Raw genomic sequence first — 21,104 nt, 5'->3', positions numbered from 1 at the left:
TTCGGCTTCTAAATTTGCAGAGAAATAAAGGTTAGGTATACTTTTTTTTCAGAGGATATATTTTTAATTGTAACTATTAATTTTGTTATTATTTTTATATGTTATTTTACTAAAGACTTTGAAAAATTAAGATTGTTTTAATGAAATTTATTGATCACGGTTTATTTTCAATTCTGGTGGGATTATTATTGCTTAGGCCTACTTTTTTCTTCAAAGGATATGTTTTTAATTATAGCTATTAATTTTGTTGTTATTTTTATTTGTTGCTTTACTAGAGACGTAGAAAAAGTCTGTTACAATAAAATTTATTGATCACGTTTTATTTCCAATTCTGGTGTGATTATTATTGTTTAACCTCATCCTACTTTAACTACGTAAGCATACACTACAAGTACCGGTACACGTAAGTTACTCCATTAATTCATATTTCCATTATTATTGTTGTAAAGAGAAATGCAAATTAATATTTATTGGTTTCTTAGTTAATTATCGCTATCGCTATAATCTTGAATGAGTGAAGCTATTATAGTAAATATCAGTTCGTTTTGCACAAACAAAAATTATATTAACTTATTTCTTGCAGGTATCTTCGAGTTTATGGTGGAATTTAATATGCATTCATTAAAATAATAAAGTAACTTAATGCATTTAATATTTGAATAATGGAAGGAAGGTGTTAATTTTTTCCAAAAGAACACGACAACGAAAGTGTAACATATTTTGTCGGCTGCTAGGAGATCTGCGACGATGAGGCGATAGTAGCGATCCTAGTGGTGGGCAACTACCCATGTTTGCATTTTTACTACATATTGAGCTTCGCGACTGTATATAATAGACTGTGCTTGAATGCTGGATCCAAAGAGTTTGAAGTATTACAAACTCTTTGGCTGGATCCCAGTTTGGAAGTTGGAGACAAAGACGTTATAATAGTATACTAGACTCACACAGAGCGCTGGTGTGCTGTCCAAAATTGAAACCAGTCTGCGCATGTTTACGCCGCCATGCTACTGGTAGAAATGGAGCGGTAAACACGATTGTCATACTTGTCCTTTGTTTTGTCTCGGGTGTTTTTAGTGAATAGTGTGAAAGTAATGGCAATATAATTTTGAAAGATGATATATTATCGCCGCGGACTCATGCTTAACATGTCGGCGTCATACAATCACGTGCGGTGTGGTTTAAAAAAATAATTTTGCCGACCGATTGTTGCTCTGTAGTTTTCACTCTAAGCATCACGTTGTCACGTCTACTTTCTCGATAAGAATAAGCACTAGTTTGTTATATTGTTAAATGGCTATTATTATTATTATTATTATTATTATTATTATTATTATTATTATTTCATATACGAGTACGTTGGCTTTCTTAACTCTTAATAATAACTCTTTAATAATAATTTTTAATCACATACCTTAATGTTCGTCCTCAGCACAAGACATTGCAACCTCGGGTTTAGTCTACGTGGATTAGACAAGTAAGTGTCATTTAATAATAATTGAAGCAGCTTATTGGTTGCATTATTGAAATTGAGGCGAGTGATTGGAGCGCGACACAAGAAATTGAAAACAATAATATAATTAAATTTCAAAGACCTGCCGAACGCATGAGGCCGCTCAAAGACCTGCCGAACGCATGAGGCCGCTCAAAGACCTGCCGAATGTTAACCATGAGAGCGCGGCGATAATACCATCCCTGTTTAATTTTCCAAGCTATTTGCAAAAGGTACGAATAATATTATCTCTGTTGTTACAATATCAATATCATTAAAAATCAATCAGTAGTTTACGACAATAAATAATACTTAATTGTTAGTACAGGTATATCAGACTGTAGAGAAATCCCACTGAGTGAATTATTTAGACTTACACATCAGATCTTAAAACATTAGTGGAAAGATAACTTTTTGTTTTTATTATGTAAATGAATTTATCTGCAAGATAATAAACTTTCATTCAAGATCCATATATGGAGAAATAAATATACAGATAATAAATAAATAAATAGCTATAATAGCTAAGCCTCCTTTGTGAATTTATGATTCAGAGTTCACCTATAAATAACTCTTTTACATTTTTCCGGATATATTTTATTAACAAAGGCAAGGAATAGCATCTTATTGATATTGCATATGTGCATAAAAATTATGTACCATCACTCCGCAAGCAATGATAATATATCTATTTTATTTATTTAAAATAAAAATACAATATGTAAAAAAATCCACACATAAAAAGTATGTGGTTTTTTTATCTTGCATAAAGTGATTGTTTAGTTTTTAGGTCTTCACGTTACCTATTGTTTGCAGTGTATTAGATACCGATACTTTTTATAATTGATAGCATTCCCTTTATTAATTGAAGAATGAATTCAATGTAATTTGGCTACCTTCGCACATTATATTTTGCCAGATTATCTATGTCCTGTGGTCTAAAAGTACCGGTAATATAATTTATTTTTGATTCTCTAAAACTTAACAAGTCTATACTGATTATCGCATATTTATTTCACTTAGGAATTTGATTATAACAAGAACTTGTGTAATCAAGGTGCATATATTTATGTCTTGTGATCTAAGAGTTAATATGTTAATATAATTTTAGATTCTCTGAAACCTAACAATTTGCTGATTATCGTAAAATTATACAATCTATAATGTGTATTGTGTAGGCCTATTTATGGATGTATCAGTATGTTTTCTATAAATTGCTGCATACGTATTTTCTTTTCTTTAATGTTCTAACACATATCAATGAAACTTTGAATATGTTTATTTCGTCCTAATTTTACGTTAAACGTCGAAAATGGCCATAATATGTCAATTTTAGATCATCACAGCGTTAAATTGCGTGATTTACGCACTGCTATTATTTGTCTGCTCTCCAATATGGCGGCAAGCGCAGCGTTCAATTTGCCCCGGTTTCCTCGTTTCGCGCAGCCGAGACTGTAGGGGCTTGGTTGGAGATGCTGGCGCGGTACGATTTGTAAACATCAAATATGGAAGCTGTACGAAGAAGACGTTTAGCAGCCTTTGCTGTTTTGCTAGCTTTGAACGCTGGGGAGACGGATCAAATTAAAAAGAGTAGAATGTGGAGCCGAAAATGGTTACTGCGTAGAAATACGGGCCAAGATGTCTTAACAATGCTGTTTGTATAGCATATAAACATGTCTCTTCTCTGTTCGCCTCAATTAAAGTTCTGACTTGATCTCTGGTTCTGGTCCAACCGTAGGAATTCATAATCAAAAATTTCGACTTGCTCTCTTAAGGGGAGGGGATGGTATTTTTCAAAACTTTTTTCCTATTTGGTGTAAATTATTAATTTTTGTATGTAGAGAGCTCATAGCTGTGGCAACTTAACCAAATAAAAATATTTAAAAAAATTATTTGGGGGCCCAAATTTGAAATATATATACACCCAATGCAGGATTGTACTAAAACCGATATATCTAAACCGTTTTTAAAGATAGATTCAAACAGTTTTTGCAATGTATTTGCAAAAGTATGTTCTACAAACTGTCTGTAACAGAATTTTGATATTAGTCCCTACGTTGGTAAAATAAACAATTCAAATTTAATAACAATTTTCTGATTTCCTTTCTTGCAAACAAACGCACGTATTTTTAAAATGAAATCAATTAACAAAATTCTGTTACAGAGAAAAGTTTCCTAGTAGTCTAAAGAATGTTTGTTCTAAATATCATGCATGTATCTTTAATAGTTCAGAAATAATTATTATTCATTTTGTCTGGCAATGTAGCAAAAAAATTTAAGTTGAAACGAATAAAATCGGGCGTGTGATTTAAAAATCCATAGCGCAGGAAGTTTAAAAATGACGTCTCAACATCCGATAAGGGCGCAAATACCCACAAAATGTTATGCAATATATTCTATACATATCAAAAGGTATTTTAAAGAATATATATATTTTTTAATTTAGTAATTTTTCATAAAAAATACCATCCTCTTCCCTTAAAATAGTAGCTAATGCAACCTTCCCGAGCTTGATCCACACTGTTGTTTTCTCGCTCCCAAGGTCCCAGAACAGTCTATAGATGGGACCTGCCATAACAAGACAAACAAATAGAAGTCATGCATTATCAGCAAAGCTTCAAATACAAATTGCTCTACAAATCGGGATGTTGATTATTTTCCAATGCCATCTGGTTTTTCTGCCCTAGACCAGCAACACATGCAGAATTTTTTTGCTAATAATCTGATACCAATTCATCAACTGCAGTAATTTTTGCTGGCTTTCCTCCTCCACTGCCAGTTCTTCTGATATTGTCAACTTTAGCCTACAAATTAAGTACAAAATGACACTAATTTACGAATAGATCAAACGTAAAACTGAAAAAAAAAAAAAAAAAAAAAAAATTAGCGAATTTTTCAAGTCATAAGTAGCATTCATGTCGCCAGTAGACCCACTAGCTACATAATATGTTCATATTATGATACTGTGAACTTGAATTGGTACTCGTCAAAGTTGCTTTCTTAATGTTGGGCCAATAAGTGTCCCTAACATATGCATAATCTTTGTTCTGAGGTATCAGTTCCATAGCCTCACATATTACAAATTTTTTTGTCCATTCGTTTACTTTATCATTTTTTGTTACTATGCTTGAAAAAGCACCAAATAATATATCCTTTGATTCATTAATCATATTGAGTATAGTTAATTTGCTTTCAATTGATGGAATTTCAAGAAAAGAGAGAAGAACCAAAACACAAACAACTTAGCCTTCTAAACTCAAATAACAATACCTACCAATGGCTATAACAAATGAACTCAATCAGCTGACTAGTGAAATAGATCATGTGACTAGTGAAAAATTGTCACAAGTTAATAGACTGGTAAAATAGTTTGAGAAACAGAATCTACTAGAGCTGATGAAATATATTCTGGTAACTAGTAACTGGTGAACTACTAAACTAGTATTTTTGAGAAACAGGCCCCAGAGCGCATTATTAACGGCGAGTGACCACGCAGGCGACCCATCCGCGCAGCCACCTTGGAATCCATCACAGAAACACGCATCGTCTGAACCGGGCTTAACTTATTTTGTGTGCACAAGGTTGGAATTTTGGAATAGAAAGGAAAAGCAGGTATCCGTATTCTGAAATTTATCCGAAAGGGGAAGAATTACAACCGCCCCCCCCCCCTCCCCAAGTCTCCCATTTTCTAAGCTTACATGTTTTCATTTTATAAGTGTATTATATGATGCGATATGGAAGGAGATAAATAATAACTGTACGTTTCTAGTCCACATTAAATCCAAAGTGTTCATAACGCAGGCCTAATATGTTGCTTCGTGTACAGTACACAGCTGACAGTTTTTTTTTTTTTACGAATAAGAGGTCGTACTATAATCCTTTCATCTGAACTACTGGTATTGAGACAATATGCGTTTGTTTTTATTCACTATGTATGTTGTTAAATAACTACTGTACATCGTCTTAGGTTATCAAATTGTTCTAGTACTGTATTCATTTCATGTCAGACTAACGGTTTGAATATGCCCATAACGTGGGCGAGATATCAGGCTGCAAAATTCGCTTCGAATGCGTATTTTACACACTTTTCTAATTTTCAGCAGATTTACGATACCGTACCCTGTGCGGTTTCTCTGCTGATGCAGTCTTAATTGCAATATACGGTAATTGTTATTTTTCTAGACAGTTTTATATCTGTTCTCATAAACGTATTTAAATCCTTTACCCTACTGTAGGTAGGCCTATTTCGCTCTCTACAAATCATCGTCAAATGAAATATAACATTTGTTTGTAACGACTCCTAGTAGGCAACCTCAATCCCTCCTGACTACCTCCCTTACGAATTTCTTTATCACTATCATCAAATTTCCTTCATACTGGTCCTTAAATTGATGAAACTAGCGCTGAGGTAGTTACGGTGATTTCTGAAGTGAAAATTGTTCAATTTATAAGCCTGAATTCAAAAACAATTTTTGTAACCTCTCCTTGTCCTTAATTGGAAATCTGAGTTAACTTCATATTTCTTCCTTCTTCTGCAGTTAACATGATCACAAATGGACATTCTGAATGAATAGTTTGTTACACAGAGACCTTTGAGACAATACTAACACTTGAAGTTCTTTATATAATTCATCTATAAAGGTTAAACTAGCGCTGAGGTAGTTCCCTTCGTAATAGGCTTATACATCTTGCATATACGAGTCTGTAACAGGTTAGGTTCGGGCAGTGCTGTCATGGTAATTTTTTTCTTGGCCATATGCCCACCCCTTAATTTTTCCATTGAAATATATTTTACTCTCCTCTCTCTCTCTCCAACTGTCATTTAATGATTAATTTTTTTAATATTAAAGAAGTAAAGAAATTGTTTTGCTTTACATTTTAATTGTACAACAAGTTTGATTTAAAGAATACACCATGCAGCACCACTGTAGATGCACACTTGTCTCGATCTCGGAGTGTGTATTTGCAGCACTTCTTGTGTTTCAAACATTATTTTATATAATTTTGGATTCCAGTGCTGCAGAGGTGGACAATTTTTGTTTATGAACATCAAACAAAGTACATTAGTAACAGCAAGAGATGATCTAAGATCTGTACAGATCTCCACGTACAAAACTTAGGCACCCATATGCTGTATGGCTCCGTACAGACAAAATTTTGTTTTTCCCATACAATTAACTAAAAAAAAATTGTAGGTTTCCATACGATGTATGGCCCTTTATGGCCTCCATGACAGCACGGAGGTTGGTTAGTTAATTGGTTGGTTAGTTAGTTGGTTGGTTAACTAAAAAAATTGTAGGTTTCCATACGATGTATGGTCCCTTATGGCCTCCATGACCACTGGGGTTGGTTAGTTTAGGCTCTTTTATGCCTTACATATTATACATTCAACTGTTTTTCCACCAAAAAAAAAAAAAAAACTTATAAATTGAATGGTTTTCACTTCAGAAATCACCGGAACCACCTCAGCACTACTTTCACCCAGGTAAGTAGTTAGCCGTTAATCATTTCAAAGCTCTTGTTATATTATGAAATAGCACCACACAATGCTGCCAGTGTTAAGATTACAGAGTGTAAATTTCACTTAGGACAGTTTTTGCTCTGGAAAATTAAAGGAAACAAACAGTATATTAAACCAGCAGCTGTGCAACAAAACATCTGAAATTCGAGAGCAGTTAAAAATTTTAATATTGCGTTCTTTCTTATTTACCAGCATCAGATTTTTTTCCAGAGCTAATATCAGAGGCCCCTCCTATTAGTGAATGTTTTGAATATTATCATTATATTCTGAAAAACTACATTGACACATCAACCTCCCCCCTTCCTCCCGAATTCTGGGCTGAACCCACGACAATTTCGAAATGTACAAACTACAGATGTGGCAGAATGTTACCACAATGGTCTGCAGCAAGAATATTGTAAGACATATCCAAATATCTTCATGGTCATATACTGTATGTATTAAAGTAAAAACATATACTGCATGTGAAGTACCTACTAAAAATGTGAGAAATAGAAATGGGAAAGACAATAAAAAAAAAGTGGAATGGACAAACACTAAGAAACTATTCATCTTGAATCAGTATGAATAGGACAATTTTTATTTTGTTACACCAGTGGTATAGAATATGGAATTAAGTTGTATCAATAATTTTTCCGAGTTTAGCATTAATTGCTTTAAGCATTTATTGTCACACTGTTGGAAAGATGAAATTACTTTTTTTGAAACTTGATGAAAGTTTATTGTACCTTAATTCGATTTATTAAGGTACAATAAAATTCAAGATAGTAACTGCAGGTCATTGCAAAATAAATCTGTTGGATGTAAATTATTTCTCAATTTATTAGGATCATAAACATATTGTTACAAGCGATAGAATGAATCATTTTTATCAACAATAATCTCACTAGAGGTTTTGATTTATCTAGAGAAAATCAAAACTCGAGTGGAATGTAATTGACTATTACACGATTAGACGAAAGTATAGAAAGATTATAAGAAATAATGTACTCTAATACAATAAAATATTGACTTACTGAAATTTTATTTCACTAATGGGTAATTCCATGCAAAACAGTATGACGAAAACATTCATATCTCCAAATTTGCAAAAAATTGTACATTCAACTCTTTATGTCGTATATATTAATCATGTACAAAATTATGTTTGCGACAGCTACCGTTTAAATGTAATGGGCAGTTAAAATATTTTTATTTGAGCACATAGCTCTATTTTAAATTTGTTTTCTGACCATAAGAATAATTACAAAATTTTTTTTACAGATATAGTTAGATAGCTTACAAAATAGGTTATTAAGATAGTATAATTCAGTACAGCTCTGAAAATTGTGTTTAAAGAAATTTAAAAATATATTTAAAAAAAACGCCATTGCATAAAATCCAATACTTCAATTCACATAAAAAAATAAATGACAATTTACTGAGCATTTTCATTAGGCTGTCAAATTTTCATAATGAGATCTTCAAAAATAAGGACGTTATAAATTAAAACAACTCGCTGTGTAAAGGGTGATCTATGCCGCTGCCCCATGTGCTATCACTGCTGTTAGTCACTGAGAAAAGCGTTTCTGCGTTGACGACTGGTGCTCGTCACACGTATCATTTCAACTAGTTTCGGTACTTCTGATGAAGCAGAATAGGGTTTTATTGCTTACTGTCCATTAACTGGAATGCTTACTGTCCATTAACTGGAACCACACAGTAAACACTTCTTGTTCTGGGAACAGTCTTGAGGCCGGCAAATCTTTGAGGATTTAGATTTTGTAACTACTTCTTCATGTTTTTCAATGGATGTGAAAGACACAATAATTCCCTGTATATTGCATTTTGACCAATCATACAGTCCTTTAGGAGTTGAAATTAGAGTTCCTGGCTTTTGCAGTGAGTCGCTTACACTGTCATTGGGCCCTTTACCATGACTAGTTCCAAAGAAATGCCACTCCGCAGGTATTTGAAAATCATGTTCATGATTGAGTAGATTAACGGAGTTTTTTCGTTCTTGTATTTGCTAGCTGCTCCATCACTGAAATAATATATTTTAGATATTCCGGTATGTGTTTGTTTCAGATGTTCTATCATTTTCCTTTAAAAAACATGAACTGTTGCACTATCGTGAATTAAGCATTCCGAAATTATTGAAAAACAAAGGTTCTCTAAATTACCACCAACTGAATTTCTGTAATATACTGTGAATGGGTGTATTGTTGCTTGAGAAGTATCCTGTGGTGACTTTGTGTAGCATCCTGAATAATGAAACTGTAATTCTCTGAAAAATCACCAGTGATAATAAACTCACCGGGCTTTATTTCATTTTTCAGCTACTTTAAATAATTTGCTTGGGGCTTTGCAATGAAGTTGTGTACAGTATCTTGAATTTTTTAAGCCAACCAATGAAGTTATTAATGAAATTTACACAGTCACTTTTCACTAAAGTCATATTGGCCCTGTAAGTTGTCGTCCATTCCTTGTACTAAATTTCTCTGTAACAATGACGTCAATATTTCTGATAGATACGTTCAGGAGCATATGCTTCTTCACTTGTTGAATTCCCCGCCTCTGTTTGTAAACATTCTTCTTCGCTTGTTAATTTGTCGACCTTACTTTCAGTCCCAGCAACTTCACTAATTACTTCAATTTTTGAAATCTTATGGCAAAAGCGTTCTCAAATAGCATCACCTACCACTAAATGTGGGATCTTTTTACACATGCTACTTGTCACTTTTCTTTTATAGACTTGTGACGAATGTTTTTAAAGTCCGAAAGTGTTGCAACACCACAGATGACTCCAACTTTTCGTCTTTAATTTAGGCATATTGAACACTTACAACTTACAAAGACAGAACAGATCAAAATCGCCGTCTAAACTGAAGGGAAGAAGTTACAATGACAGGACAGAACAGAATAAAATCACCCTCTAAACTGAAGGGAAAAAGTTGCGCTGAGATTATAACAGGAAAAAAACAAACTCTCACGTGAAATCTATTAGCGTACCGTTGAGCGGATGTCGCAACATCTGGCATTTGTTGCGTGTGGGTGTCTGGTATGAGCGCGTGACGTAATACACTGCACGTGACTTTGATCCTTAATGGCAATATTTTCATTTCTGGTTTATTTAATATTTCCCAAAATATTAGAGATCCCATCATAAAATTTTTGTAATAGATTAAGAAATTGTTTATCTCACCGTAAAAAATAGAGGATGGTAAAAAAAATATTCGATTTGAAAATATCAACATTTCTTTATTTTACTGTAAGTTTTAATACATGCTCGAAGTAAAAATCCATAATAACTCAGAAGTAAGTTTAAATACATAGAGTCATCATTGTATTGGCACAATTTTTACGTTGATACAATGAAGCATGTCATTTTAATAATATTTTTAACAATAGTCTACATATCAACTCCCCGAACATTTCACCCTTCATTACTTTTCAACCATTGGTGATATGAAGTTCATATTAGGCCATTTAACTATTTATTATTATGACATTCATTTACTAGAATATTGAAAAAAATCCAGAACTTGACATTACAAATTTTAAAATTTTGTATGGAATGACCCTAATGTTAGCTTCACCAAAACATTTGAACAGAACCGCCATTTTCAGTTGACTGTCTATGCTGTACACAAATGACGACCACAAATAATGTTTTATAGCACTGTAAAGAATTTGCAGTTTGAAATGTTGGCAAACAAAGAAACAAATGGTAGGGAGGTGATAAAAACAGAAGAAAGTATATAAAGATTAGAAGAAATAAAGTACTCTAATATAATAAAATAGATACCGGTATTAATTCTGCAGTACTTGGGAAAAGTGACATAAGTCAGTTTTCACAAACCTTTTTTGATAATTTATTGACAACTCACACTGGTTTATGTCGATTTGATTTTTTTCTGTATGAATTATTGTAATGGGAGAAATACTTATGTCTCTTTTTCCAAGCGAGGAGATGTTCCATAAGTTGTCAATAAATTATCAAAAAAGGTTTGTGGAAACTGACTTATGTCACTTTTCCCAAGCACTGCAGAATTGAGTACCTCAGTGGAATAACGGCAAATCCCAACCCTCCGTCAAAATGCATCTTTCACTAAAATTGTATAGGCCTACTGCTACGATCTAGTAACATATGGAGAAACGAGTTATGTTTGAATATGTTGTTTGGCTGTAATCTGTATTCTTTGCTTCTGCAAAACTGTTTGCCGCGCTCTAGCCTAGCTGTAGATCGGCATATCCCAACCAGTCTCAGAATGGCGTCCATAACGAGTGGAGTAGCTAAGTTGCTGCTGTGAAAGCTAGAAAACGATCACGAACTTCCCAGGATTGGGTGAAGAATAAACGAAAAATATGTAGAAATAGAGGGGAGAAATATGTAAATGCATCGCACAAGCATGTGTTAAAAAAGTGTAGGGTGAATTTGGTCTCATGTTATCAAATGTCCGAGTCAGTATGCCAATACAGTAGCCTTACCACCGAACAAAAGTACACGCTCTTTATGGAGTTCTGTGATATGTGGGACTACAACAGACAGAACACCTACCCTTTTGGCCTTATTGAAAAATGTGTGAAGAGGAAGGCTTATAAAAAATGAATCCAGACTATTCGCAAAGAAATTGGACTTACAAGTACTGTGTTCCTATTAACAATCGGAGAGTTCCTGTGTGCCAGAAAGCCCTGTTGTCAGTATTTTGTGTGACAGTATGGAGACTGCGAACAGTACGAGGTACGCCTATTATTATTATTACTATTATTATTAGTACCAGTATTATTAATTTATTAGTATTAGTACTATTATTATTATTATTATTATCATTATTATTATTATGATACGTGTTTCCTGTGTGAGTTTTATGCGGTTTCCCCATTCTACGTGAAAATATTAATACGACACCAACGTCTCCAAAGACGGCACGTCTCACACCTTCACATGATCAGCGAGTTAGACATACAAGTAGGCCACATAAAATCAAAGATGAGGACAAACAGGTTTGATACATGTATGTCCTATACATCAGTAGTAATTTACAATAAACTTTAACTGCAATTATCTCACAATTGCTTTGAGTTGGGATCTGCCGTTTTTTCACTGAGGTACTCAATTGACTTCCTAAAATTCTATTTCACTAATGTTACCTTCACCAAAATGTTTTCAGTCGACTATCTATGCAGGAAACAAATTACAATCACAAAGCATATTTTATAGTACCGCAAAGAATTTGCAGTTTGAAATGTTGGCAAACAAAGAAACAAATGCTAGGGTAATGATAAAAGCAAACAAATGCTAGGGAAGCAATAAAATTAAGCAACTGCTAGGGTAGCGATAAAATTGTGTGATAAGCAGCCATGATTGATTGAAAGACATCCTTTTGTACCGTTTTATTGGTCAAAAGCAGTATGACGTAGTAAAAGTGCAATAGTCTTAATAATTTAATGTAGGATGATCATTTCGGGAATTGTTATGCTTTAAATTGTGAGAATATTTTAATACTCTCTTTATATAAATTTGGAATATGTTTCCAGTCAGTCTTAAAAAGCGTAATTCAGAGAGACAGAGGCCTCAGCATATGTATTGTCACATGCCAGAATTATGAAATATGAAAAAGAGTTCTTGCACTAACATACTGTTTATAAAGTAACCAAATCTGAAGGCATAAGAGTGAATATAAATCTGTTATAAGGAATTCCTATTTAATATTCCTCCTATAGAAACATGACAAAATAAATACAACGCAGCATGGAAGGTTATTAAATCTGAACTCAAAACATACAAACATAATGTACCCATGTCACCTGACTAATTTAACTCATTATCGAGTACTGTTCATGAGATGTGTTATGAAGGTAGACCAAATCATACACTATCATTTGTGAAAAGTGCAACACCCAGAAAGAACGGCCCGAATTGAGTCCAAACTCGGGAGATGTGTAGAACAGTGTACCACCAATAATTGATTACGTTTCCAGAGAGATGGCATACACATAGGCCCAACAGTGATGTCTCTTGTGTCACCAGCAGGGTCAGTGTTATGCCTTGCTCAGTCAGTGCAGAGCTTCCAAACGAAGTGGAAACGTGAAGGCTAGTGCAGGTATGCCTTGTCGACATGCAAGGGCGCAATATCAGCACGTGAGTGAATTCGAACGGGGCAGAATGGTTGGTCTCTAGGAAGCAGCTTTGTCATACTGTGACATTTCGGCTTGTACAGAGCATGCTGCTACGACAGTGATGCATGTGTGGAACCAGTGGATAGAAGAGAGTCGTACGCAGAGACGAGCGGGTACTGGACCATGTAATGTGACCACAGCACGGGATGACTGCCATCTTGTCCGCATGGCTGTGACGGACCGTACAGCTTCATCAACAGTGTTGAGTCGATGTTGGAGTACTGCAACAGGTGTGGACCTGTCTGTGTCAATGGCTTATCACCATCTTTTGAGGGCTGGACTAGTGGGCTCGCATGGCGTTGCGTCAGCTTCCATTGTCCAGAAACCACTAATGCCTCAGACTGCAATGGGCAGTCACTGGCATGCTGAGTGGCAAAATTTAGTATTTTCCGATGAGTGCCACTTCAACTTGTCCTACAATGAGGGCGCATACATGTTAGACTCTACCGTGCTGAATGCAATCTGAGAGCCTGCATTGTTGAGCGGCATAGAGGACAAATGTCTAGTATGATGGTTTGGGGCGCCATTGGATACAATATGTGATCTTACCTCCTACATATTCAGGGCAATCTGAACAGTAACCGCTACATTAGGAAGGTTTTAGAGCCTGAGTTACTGCCCCTCCTTCAGGCAACTCCACATGCCATATTTCAGCAGGCCACATGTGTAGAGGATTGTGCAAACCTTCTTCAAAGAACGACGGGTATCACTACTTCCCTGGCCTGCACGTTCGCCAGACATGTCGCCCATCGAACATGTCTGGGATATGGTTGGTTGGCAATTTGTTCATCACAGTCCTCCAGCACCCACTCTTGACGGTTTGTGGATTCACATACAAACTGCGTGGGGGCAGATTCCCCAGGAACATATCCAGGCCCTCTTTTATTCCATGCCATGATGCTTAGAGGCTCTGAATGCAGCACATGGACCCTTCACACCATATTCAAATCTCACGGTCACAGATCAGGTACAGTTCTGTAATTCTAATCATTTCTGTACTGTCAGGTACCTAATCTGTGGTATCAATTTCATTTCAGTCACATGTATCCTTCTTGGTGTTGCAATTTCCACAAACATTTGTGTATAATATAAATGTATAAAGAGGACGAATATTAATAAATTAATTTCATTGTATGTAGTATCAAAATTGAAAGAGGTAACTAGTCTATGAATGAGATCTTAACAAGCATAAATAAAATGGACTCTTGACAATAGACACACATTTGGCTTCAGTAATAACTAGAACTTTAAAGATTTTATGGTGGCTCACCTGTCAGGCAAAAATCTGAATAGTCAGCATTGTCGAGCTATAGAAGTGCGATTAAAAGGTTTTTTTTTTTTTTTTTTTTCCCCATCCATTACATATGATTGCTTTTTTCAAGCCCTGGTAATAACATTATTAAATTAATTATCCCTCATATTTGGGTGGTGCCTTTCTTTGTTTCTGACAATTTCTGAGAGTTTCTCTTTTACACTTCAAAGAGAAATACAACTTTCAGTGGACAATGAACGTGTTACTCTAATAGGACTCTAGGAATCACAGCCTTAATGTTTTCTTTTTTTTCTTTCATGCCCTTTATTTTTTATTGCAGATAGCATCATGCAATTGGATAATTATACATGTACCTTTCTAACAAAATTGACATATATTTCATTGGTCTCAGAAGTAAAATTAAATGTATAATAGCTTTTCCGTGCAAAATATTTACTGAACATTATTGTAGGATATAAATGAGGCGTGTAATTGCAAAATCAGATACATCACTTTTTTTTTTATTGAAAATGGGTTAATGTTACATTTCATATCTTCATATGATTCTACAACTGCTATAGCACTGTTATGCTCCAAAGCCAGATACACCACATGGATTTGTATGATGAAAGAATAGTATTGGTTGCAAATCCTCGGTTCCTTGCCAACTTTTTCCTTCACATTGGAAAGTTATGTTTTAGTGATGTATCTGATTTTGCAACTGAACGCCTCAAATAGAAATATCACTTCTCAGCCAAGAGTATTCATGGGCGACTATATAATATATAGAAAAAATTAGCAATAAATCTTATATTGTCACCTTGCAAAACTATCTTGACGTTATTGAAAACTGGACAACAAATAAAATTTAAATCAATGTGAGCAAAAGTAAATCAATACGTATCCTTCTGTAGAACACAAAAATAAATTCGTCTCACATACCAATTAAATGGATCACTGTTGCCAGGGTTGGGGAAAATACTGACATCCAAGTATTTCAAATACAAATACAAAATACAAATTAAGCTTTCAGGAATAACTCACTGTGAAGTTAATTTGAATAATTTCGAGGGAAAAATTGTTCCGGGGCCGGGTATCGAACCCGGGACCTTTGGTTAAACGTACCAACGCTCTCCCACTGAGCTACCCGGGAGGTCCCGGGTTCGATACCAGGCCCCGGAACAATTTTTCCCTCGAAATTATTCAAATACAAAATACTTCAAAAAATTGTATTTGAAATACAAATACAAAATACTTTAAAAAAATTAAGCAAAATACATTTGTATTTCAAATACTCAAAATACATTAGTATTTCAAATACTCGATACAATATGTAGGCCTAAAAAATAAGAATATTGCTGAAAATCTAAAATACACTGACGGGCAAAAAAAACCGATCACTTGAAAAAAATACTAAAAGTCAAGTTTAAATGTAAATTATGAAGTAACCCAAGAAATAACATAACTGTAATCGTATTCAATTTAAAGATTACACTTTTATGAACTTGTGACACGTAAATTCACACCTTTCACTCCAATTTTGAGTCAATGACCGTCATATGTTCATAAATCTACACTTTTGTTGAAATTTTGCAAAATTTTTCACTTAACTTTCAGCTGAATATTTGTTCATTAAACTTCACTGAAAATGATGTTGATGCACAAAACTTAAATTCACACTATCAATAACTGATACAAACTCTCTGTATCTGGTGTGTCCCCGCTGGCCCTAATTACAGCTGCCATTCTCTCAGGTATGGTTTCGATTAAGGTTATGATGTCTCTCTGGTCGATATTGTCCCATTCCTCTTGGAGTGCAGCCCGCAAATCACCTAAGGTCTCCGGAACAGGATTACGATCTCGGATACGTCTAATCAACCTATCCCGGAGATTTCTATAGAGTTTAGGTCGGGACTCCGAGCTGGCCAGTTGAGACAACAATCTCCAATGCATCAAGATACTGTGATACGCAGCGTGCTGCATGTGGACGAGCATCGTCATGGATGAATATGAAATCATCGCCAATAAATGCAGCAAAGGGCACGACGTGATCGACGAGAATCTCGTTGATATAGCGGTGAGCGTAGAGACTACCATTCTCGACGATCACCATTCCGTTCGGGCCTCCATGGAGATGCCAACCCACACCATCATGGAACCTCCAGCGAATGGTGTTCTTGCAGACAATGTGCATACCTCTCTCCATACCATCTGGGGATTTCAGGGAGAACCCGGACTCATCAGAGAACAGCACACTGGTCCACTGCTGCACAATCCATTGGGCATGCTGACGAGCGAACTGAAGACAGTGCTGTCTGGTCAAATCTGGTCCCGTAGCAGGTCGTCGTGATTGAAGATTTTGTTCTCCAAGGCGTCGTCGAACAGTCCTCTCGCTCACATTAACATCCCGCACATGTTGTAGTCGATTCCGAGCTTCAACTGCTGTAGTATGGCGGTTTCTTAGAACCTGGCTGACGAGAAATCGATCATTTCGGTCTGAAGTCTTCCTTTTTCTGCCAGATCCAGGTCTTCTGGAGTAACTCTGTGTTTCCCAGAATCGTTTCACAGCCTCTTGCACTGTGGTGTATAGTGCGCCTATGGTAGAAGCGGCGTAACGGAGGCTGCGTCCGTCATCAATGAGAGCGACAGCTCTGGCAACGTCTTGGGGTGGCAGAGGCATTGTCTGAACTAAACTTACTGACGAAATGGCAAACAAACCATTTTCGACAGTTGTTATTCATTTTCAAAAAGGAAGGGAAGCAATAAAGCAATAAAACCTCTTCAATTGTTTATGATGACCTACCCCACATGTTCAGCACAGAAACACACTCCTTCGTTGTTAGGTGATAAACCGAAGATTAATTGGTGTGAAAGGCGTGAATTTACATGTCAGAAGTCCATAAAAGTGCAATTTTTATATTTAGTACGATAACAGTTATGTTATTTCGGAGATTACTTCATAATTTACATTTAAACTTGACTTTTAGTATTTTTTTAAGTGATTGTTTTTTTTTTGCCGGTCAGTGTATTATATTAATATTAAAAGTATTTTTATTTCGAAGTTTTATATAAACACTGTAACTGAACATTCTTCCTTCTCTGTCAGTAATGAAATTATGCTACATATGAATAATTACTGCTCCCTTTCAAAAAAACCAGTTTCTCAAGAAGTTTATCAGATGAGGATCCCCTTCCTGGTGAATGAATAAATCCTGCAAAACAGAACAGTCTTTCTACAGGCACAGAGGAACACAAACTTGTATTATACTTTATAAAGCCTGTTTCACTGTTTGTTAATTCTCTAGAGTGCACAGGGTTGTCCCTTTGCCATTGAAGAATTGTATGAGCTCATACTCCACAGTAGATAAGTTCTTTTCTTTTTGCTTTTCAAAGTCTGTTGTACTTGAGTTGAAAACACAAAAATTGTTTTCATCGTCTGAACTGACCAAATGTGTAGCAGAGAACTGATCAGCTGATTTCACGCACATATTCTGTGTCCTCTTCTTATCATTTGGTGAGGCAGTGTCAGGTAGCCATCTCATCTTAAATGATGGATGGAAGCAAGCTGCCAAAATAGCTCAATTTGCTTCTGGGGTCAGATCAAACATCGCTTTAAATCTTGATGAAAGCGAACTTATTAGGATTGGAGTTACTGGAATACATGGCATTGATTGCTAAATAACAGAATATTTAATCTGTTTTTGAGGGAAATTAATGTGGACAAAAGTTGGCCGTAATAGCAGGTCTTCTCATTTTGCATTAAATCAAGGGCTACGACAATGGGTTTCAGAACTGCACAATATTCTTCAAGGTACTGAAACTCAACATCTTTGAAGGTGTTGACAATCCCAGTTTTTCACATATACTGTTTATATCATGTTTGAATTGCAATATTTGAGAATTCCATTGAGTTGGGCAAGGAAACTTTAATGAATATTTCAAGACATCTGATATAATTTCTGAGGATTTGGGTCTCCTAGAAGCATTCCATAATGCTGCACATTTAGCAAGTATTGGTTGATGGGTCCTTGATGCTGTTGGAGATTTCTTTATGGGATTAAGGAAATCAGTTGTGGCAAGAAAACTAAGTGTATGGCTAGCACATCTGAAATGTGCAGGCAAAGACAAAAGTTCATTCTTCAAATCCAAACTTGAAGGACAAGAAGAAGAAAAAAGTATTTTGAGTATTTGAAATACAAAATACATCAATTTTATGTATTTAAATACAAAATACTTTCAAAAATCCTTACAAATTACAAGATACAAAATACAAATGTATTTCAAATACTGCCCAGCCCTGACTGTTGCCACAAGTAAACAAATATATATTTTAGTAACAAACTGGTTGGAATAAGTCACTAATATTACGAGGATAGCCTGGAAAGCACTACATTTCACTATGCATATTCTTAAGAAAGCTAACCGAAAGTCAAAAGAATAACCCTTGTTCAGTCCACTGCTGTGGAGTAATGGTAGGCACAGCTGACTGTGAAATGAATGGGCCCTGGTTCAAATGCTGGTTGGGACAAGTTACCTGGTTGAGGTTTTTTTCCGAGATTTTCCCTCAGTCAAACAGAGCAGAATTGCTGGGTAACTTTCGGCATTTCACCATCATAATTACATTTCCCCTCTTTCATCATCATTTCTGTTTCTTTCCTAGGTTTCGGTATTGGCCCAATGTAGAGTCGGCTGCAGGCTGTCACCGAACTTGGACCCTGTGAATATGTGAGGCCTACATGGAAAGGTAAAGGGATCATATAGGCTATAAGAGAGTTCGAGGGTGATGTGGAGGGGGATCTGTAGTGCAGGGGCCTTAGGGCATGCACACCATTTCATCCTGGGTAGTACAATGGGTCCACCCAAGCGGTTTGTATGCAAGGACAGTCCCAGTCCATGTCCTTCTCTTAAGAAGGACTAATAGATATAATCGTTGTTCACCTAATAATGGAATATGGAGTGGTAGGATGGAATCCTTACAGACAAACCCAAATTGATTCAATAAAAAAGGTCTAACGCAGGGCAGCAAAATATGTTAAAATGGCGAAGAGATAATAAAAGACTTAGTGTGGAATTTGCTCGAATGAAGGTGACGAAAAGTCACACTTCGTGCATTGTAATGTAATGTAGGTGCAATATATCATAAGTTGTCATGTAATTAATTAAGATGACTTCTTTCTTTCTTTACCTTAGTTTAACCTCTTCCTTTTAGGTCTACTGGCCTTAACTCTGCCAGATTAAATAAATAAATTATTATTATTAGGTTCATTTATACAACCCACGCCAGACAGGCTTTACAGGGCCGCGACCTGTTGGGAGAAGAATTAATCTATTGGATCACATACATACTTTTTTGACCACACAATGACAAGGAGGGCCTCCCTGGATGAAAGATCAGTAAGGTGACTTCTAATTACTTAAATTGATAATGGTTGGGTGTAATATAACTAGGTTTATAAGCATACTTTTGCTTAGGTATGCTTTATGGGTCATTTCATGTCGAACCAAATCAGTCACTCAATCTGTCCTCAGATTTTTATGAAACGTCCAGGAATCATTCTTCCCAAAGATCTAAGTTAAAATATATTTTTAGAAAAATTGTCTCTTGTGAGGTTTTGATGTACCGTAATTAATTTTTAAAATCTGCAAACAAAGAAAAAAATTTAGTTTGCGGTAACGTTTTCAATCTTGAATAACTTCGATTCTACAGAGTTGTTTTACACCTCATTTTAAAGGGAATTCCACGAGCTTCAATTTGATATCTAACTTGATTATCTTTGGTAAAATAATTCGAAAATGGAAGAAATCTGAGGACAATAACCCATGTAAAAAGATCACTTTTACTGATCCGCTTCATCTAACAAGAAGAATGGGAACACCAGCAATAAGATGGTTAGGCTGCGGCCACAGTGGAAGTGTCGAGCGGCGCGATACCGCTCTCGAAAAATTGAGGAGTGGGGAGGAAAGAGTGTTGGTGTGGCCATATAGCGCAGAATTGGTGAGCAGCGCGGCGCGGTGTGGAGATGAGATCATGACAGTGTTTGCTTTTAGGAAATTCTTATCTAGAAAGAACAGCTTAAAATAGGAATTGAAGAGAATTTTATGTTCATCTATTTAATAAGAGATGTGAAACTCTGAGAATTTCATTGTTTGTATGGAGAATTAGGAACATTTCCAGATAGATATTTGAAGTATACTCGCATGCCTATTACAACTTTCGGCTATTTTCTAAATAAAAATAAGGAGCGACTACAGAAGCAAGCCATCAAATTTCGGAGATTTAATGCATTCTTCGAACAATGATGCAGGTAGGCTATACTGCATATAAATTAAATAAAATAAAAATAGTCCTACGAATCCTTAAATTTTTGTATTGATGGAATTAAGTCTCATTAATTACGAATAATTGCATAGGCTGCATCTTACATGGCAAAAAAAAAACACATGTTTATATTTAGGAAAATTTAACATTAGAAATGAGCAGTTTTCAATATTTTTCATTTGTTTCATTTTAGTTTATTGCATTTAAAACTTCTTACAATTGTGTGCTGTGCAATTTTAATTTTTCCACTGCACTTATAATTATTACTTTTCATATGCGGCAAAAGAGACATTAAAAATTGTGCTCCGTACCACTGAAAATATGCTCTCTTGCCGTTGCTTTATTACGGGATATCGAACTA

At 35.4% G+C, this 21,104-nt stretch overlaps 1 protein-coding gene across 8 annotated transcripts in view; it reads left to right on the top strand.

The window, feature by feature from the left end:
* The first annotated feature begins 4,394 nt into the window (after positions 1 to 4,394).
* LOC138704966 (uncharacterized) overlaps positions 4,395 to 21,104 on the top strand; it is an 83,621-nt gene continuing 66,911 nt past the window's right edge. Inside the window, exons 1-3 of one of the 8 annotated variants that reach the window (XR_011333508.1) lie at positions 4,395 to 4,900; positions 19,085 to 19,168; positions 19,685 to 19,823. The gene's annotated coding sequence lies outside the window, so the exon portion shown is untranslated. Of the gene's footprint in view, positions 4,901 to 4,956; positions 5,102 to 11,227; positions 11,734 to 19,084; positions 19,169 to 19,684; positions 19,824 to 21,104 lie in introns of those variants that run through there. The other 7 variants (XR_011333509.1, XR_011333507.1, XR_011333503.1 and 4 more) reach the window with 7 other exon arrangements.

The sequence above is a fragment of the Periplaneta americana genome, chromosome 8, assembly GCF_040183065.1.
Source record: "Periplaneta americana isolate PAMFEO1 chromosome 8, P.americana_PAMFEO1_priV1, whole genome shotgun sequence".
NCBI lineage: Eukaryota > Metazoa > Arthropoda > Insecta > Blattodea > Blattidae > Periplaneta > Periplaneta americana.
Note: the sequence above shows the minus strand (reverse complement) of the source record. Positions and strands in the feature narration are given on the sequence as shown.